Source organism: Crocodylus porosus, unplaced genomic scaffold (assembly GCF_001723895.1).
Source record: "Crocodylus porosus isolate Cpor-Errol unplaced genomic scaffold, CroPor_comp1, whole genome shotgun sequence".
Lineage (NCBI taxonomy): Eukaryota > Metazoa > Chordata > Crocodylia > Crocodylidae > Crocodylus > Crocodylus porosus.
The window spans coordinates 86,100,383-86,105,506 of record NW_017728943.1 but is presented as its reverse complement, the minus strand read 5'-3'; the positions used below and the strand labels follow the sequence as shown (position 1 = coordinate 86,105,506).

At 49.1% G+C, this 5,124-nt stretch overlaps 1 long non-coding RNA gene across 1 annotated transcript in view; it reads right to left on the bottom strand.

Moving 5' to 3' along the window:
- LOC109319261 overlaps positions 1-752 on the bottom strand; it is a 2,271-nt gene extending 1,519 nt beyond the window's left edge. The window contains exon 1 of the long non-coding RNA XR_002103443.1: positions 718-752. This is a non-coding gene — a long non-coding RNA (uncharacterized LOC109319261). The remainder of the gene's footprint in view (positions 1-717) is intronic.
- Positions 753-5,124: the final 4,372 nt, after the last annotated feature.

Here is a 5,124-nt window from a genome sequence, read left to right as displayed (position 1 = left end):
CATTCCTACTTACCTGGGACAGCGCATGGATCCAGGGCATGCTGCAGCCTTGCCACACTTCTATTTGCCCCAGCAGGCTGAGCCAGTGTGCTGGGGCACCATAGAGATGCTGTGGCCAGATGCCAGAGCATCTCTCTGAAGGACTCAGCCTCCGGTTACCTCAAGGCATGCTCCAGGAGCTCTGCTTTTTTCTGCATGTTTACATATATATATGCACTGGGATTTCCCAGTATCAAATTAGAGTCTGTATTGCAAATATGCAGTGCGGGGAACATTTTACCTTTCTTAGTGTGCCTCTTGCAGCATCTCAAACTACTTTGAGATGCCACAACAGACACACACGCACTTGTTTGGACACGACCAGCATGAGCAATGGGCATGTCCATACATGCAGGCATGTGTGCTTGCAGCAGCTCAACTAGCAGTGGCACAAATTTGTACCAGAGATTTGTGCCCCAGCACATGTGCCTGAACAAGCAGTCGATGTGAGGCCAATTGTACACTTTGGGTAAACTGAACCTGCCCAACTCCTTCCAGATCTTCAGCAAGGGAGAGCTGAAGGCTGGGGCCAGCACCTGTGCTGGCCTCCCCAGTATAAAAAGCTTCCCTGGTGAGCAGGTCAGGGCTACTTCCCCTCAGAAGCTTCTAAGACCCAGCCAGTGGGTATCTCGGGGCACCAGCACCTTGTGACAGCTGGACTGCTAAAGCAGCTGTAACCTAGATGAGCCCCTGCACCCTCTATCTACTGCAGAAGTCTGGCAGTAGGGGCTGCTGTCTGGATGTGACCTGCTGCCACCTGCAACAACATCCACCCCCTTGTACCTGCATCCCTATGGGTGCACGCCTGCCATACCCAGATAGAGACTGCATGGTTCCCTGGGCCATGGTATGGGCACTGTAGCAGAGCCTCCTGCACCTCTGGGCCAGCTGCCAGTGGGCTGTGGCAGCACAGTTGGCCTTCATTTGGCACTGCTGTCAGGTCTTCTAGTGTTCCCACTCTGCAATCTGGGTAGCTATTACCCATAAGATGTGCTCCTTGAGGTGGCCCACTCTGAACTGTTGAATGGTGTCCTCATGGCCCCAGATGGCCAAGAGGTCAGCCACCTTGCAAATCCTCTGATAAAAAACCCCAACATTCCCTCATTAAAATACCCAAAGTCCATGTTTTTCTGTGATTAAAATGAAATGCTACTATATAGATAGAGATCAGATGAGCAATGTTTTATTGACATATTTACAATTTTAAAGCAATTTGGAAGCCTACCAGTGCCTCTGTAATCATAATAAAATGAATTCTAAATATCTATACACTTTGGCATTTGCTTTTGGCTTTTTTATTACAGAAGAATCAGAGGTCCCCTGCCCCCTTTGCTCACCAGAATATAGGGCACTGAGCAGCACTGATATATGCAAGTGCCCTGTCCTTGCCCCTCACTCCCAATCCACAGACCCTGCTTGCCCCCACTACCTCCCTCCCAACAGCAGCTCCAACCCAGCATCAGGACATAAGTCCAGCTGCAGCTATCCCACCTGCTGCTTTGTGGCTCTAAGCAATGCCTGCCCTTGCTGTTCTGCTCCCTGCCCCTGTGCCCAGGTCCCAGTGATCTTCATGCTATTCCTGGGAAATCTTTGACTGGGGCTCAGGGTCTGGACTGATCAAGACCCTTCCCTTCTAGGTTGGCTGCTCTGGGGGGCAGGGAGGCCCTAAGCCCAGCTCTGGCAGCCTTTCCTACCTGGAGCTCTCTCCCATCCCTAACCCCCATCTCTCTGTCACACACACACCCTGCTGCCACCTCTACCCCTCCCACCAGCCCATCACACCCTCAAATGGTTCCTAGGACCAGGCACCCCCCACTCCCAGACTGGGGCTGCATGTCCCAGCACTGGTGTGGGCATGGGGCAAGGCTGCAATGTGGCAGTTGCCACTGAAGCCATGGCTTATTCTAGCAGATCCCATCCCATCTGGTGGCTGGGCACACAGGGAGTCAAGTTTGTTTGGAAGGGATGGGGAGCTTGGTGGGGAAGGGGTGAGGGAAGGTGGGTGTGGGATTTGTGGGGAGGTTTGTGGATCAGTGTAGGGTTTGTGACAGTGAGGTCTGTGGTGGCAGTGTGGGGCTTGTGCAGAGGTTTGGGGTGGTGTGGGGTTTGTAGATGCAATTGTGGGTGAGGGGTTTCTGGGGTTGGTTTGAGGGTGTGGAGTTTGTGGGTGGATTGTGGGGGAGTTTGTGGGGACTGTGTACGGGTGGAGGGAACAATGCAGGTGGGGGCAATTCTCAAGAGGGCTGGGTCTCCCACACACAGGAGCAGCAGTAGCTGTCAGGGCACTCATGGCCTGATCCTGGCAGAGACCTCTGGCACCATGCACAACTGCCTCAGACATGGGGGCTGCACATAGTACATGGTGTCAGCCCATTCTACTGACATGTGCCTCAAACAAAGCCGAGCTGGCTCTTGCTGTCACATGGGCTCCTGGCACCGCACACAGAAGTTGTATGCTATTTGGCCAAGCTGGGTCCTGCCTCCATTTGCCCTGAGCACCATCGGGCCGGGCGGGCACACAATCCCCCCCCCACACACACACATTCCCCTCCCAACCCCATGTCCCTACTTACTGGGGACAGAGCCTGGGTCCGATCCACCTGCAGCCTTGCCTCACTTCTATTTGCACCAGGGGCACACTGCAGGTATAGAGATACTCTGACTGCATGCTAGAGGAGCATCTCTCTGGAGAACCCAGTCTCTGGTTGCTGCACTGCTTTTCCCCACTGTGCTATTTTTTTTATAACAGGATTTTCTGGTATCAAATTTAGAGAACCTCTTAGCATGCTTCCTGTGGTATCTCAAACTGCTTTGAAGCACCACAACAGGCACATGCTTATTTGTCTGGATGTAGCCAATCAGTTCAGAATCTAACTCTAAGGAGAAGATAGTGCCTTGAGCCTCTATCCTGAGCCAGCAATTAAATATATCCCCCACCATTTTCAAAGTAACCTCAAAAGGAAATACACCTCTGAGTCATAATTTTGTACCCATATCACCATGTTTGAAGGAAGGAGATAGTTATTATCTTCTTGCCTGCATCAACAGTAAAGAACAATACTTCCTGCTAGAATTGTTTCACTGTCTATTTTATTGATGTATCCATCCCTTACCCTACTTATCCACATGCTCTGAAGGACTGGGAATAAACAGCTGCAGAGCAATCACTTGCACTCCTGCATGAGAAATTATTTCTATACCTTTGCATCAGTCTACTTGTTATAATTTATGATCAACTTTTTATTAATAAAATATATATTAATATAGAAAAGTTGAAGTGTGGTGTGTAACACAGGTGGGTCCCTTCCAGAAGTTAATTTAATTGTGGGAGGGGTTCTATGTAATTTTATCTCAGATGTGCAAAAATGCATTTCCTGCCAAGCGAAACATTTATGGTCTGGCATGGCAGGATGCATTGTTTGGGGATCTGGGATAAAATTCCTCAGATATCATCCTACATCTACTGACATAGATTCCATACATTTTATAGACATTAAGGATGGAAGGTGTTAGATTGACACTATTTGGATCTTGGGGAGCACTAAATTTGCAGCTGACACTAAACTGTGTCTCAGAAAAAGCTGCTGGTCACAAGGCAGAATGATATGTTAAAAATAACATAGCAAACACTTAGGCAAGCAGTTTTCTAACAAGGTTGTAGTGTTAGAGCCTATTGTGTAAGAAGGAAAATGTGCAGCCCACCAGCTATCATCAGAGATAAAACAGAAGCAAGACTTTGAAGATGATAAAGATCACCTAGTGACCATCTATAAACTCACTAGGAGGGACCAGAAGGATTTGGGAGAAACTTTGTTTCCCCTAGCACCCCCTGGCATAACAAGGAATAATGGCCACAAGTTGTTGGAGAGTAGGTTTAGATTAGACATCCATAAGATCTACTTCACAGTTACGGTGGCTAGGATCTGGGACCAACTTCCAAGGGAAGTGGTGCTGGCTTCTACCCTGGGGGTCTTTAAGAAGAGGCTTGATGCCTACCTGGCTGGAGTCATTTGAGCCCAGTTTTTCTCCTGTCCAGGCAGGGGGTCAGACTTGAAATTCTACAAGGTCCCTTCAGACCCTACTTCTATGATTCTATGATTCTATGAGGAAGGAGTCAGCTAGAAACTAGAAAGAACCAGCAAGTGACTGGAGGAAGCCGGGGTCAAAGTCTTAGCAAAGAGGCATGTAAATGAATGAAATGCATAGGCAACCCCATGCTAATGAAGTAAACAGTAAACAGAGGCAGAGCTTGAGATAGGAGGAGAAATAGGTGGAACAAAAGGAGGAACAAAAGTGGAGTGAATGTTAATGAGCATAAACCAAGGTGTATAAAATGTGAAAAGAACCAATGTTCACTGCAGCTCCCCATGTTCACAGGTTGTGTGTATGTGAGGGAGCTAGTCCGAAGCTGTCCCCATTCTGAATAAAGCTGTTGTGAGCAATGCGTGCTGGTGTTTCCTCCCCGCTTACTCTGGCTAATGAGTAACAGGATCCATGAGCAATTGGATTGTCGATTCCCTAGTTCTTGGGTGCCACATGGAGTTGGGGTCTAACAGAAGGGACAACATAAGATTATGGCAACCATCCCCCTGGCCAAGGGGCAGGAAATCAGCTAGGGTCAAAAGATCCCAGCAACGTAAGGATCCAAATGTTTCTTAAAAGTGCCCAGAGTAGGTTCTTGCACAACCTCGGGGTGGTGGGGGAGGAGTCTGTTCCAGGCCTTGGGGGCTCAGACAGTAAAGAATTTTTTTTCCTTATGTCCAGCCTAAAACAGTCTTGCAGGAGCTTGTGACCATTGGACCTTGTCATGCCCTGGGCTGCTCTGGTGAATAGGTGTTCCCCACATCCTGATGCATGCCTCTTATGTGCATAGACTGCCACCAAGTCACCCCTGAGCCTGTACTTCTCCAGGATGAAGAGTCCCATAGGTTGTGGAACCTCACAGCATCTCTTCGTAAGGCCTGTTCTCTTGCCCTCTGATCATGCGTGTGGCTCTCCTCTGGACTCTTTCAAGCTTCTCCAGAGGATGACACCCTGGGTCTTGCTTGCGATGCATTGGTAGATGCAAGCCAGAGTTTTGTTTGC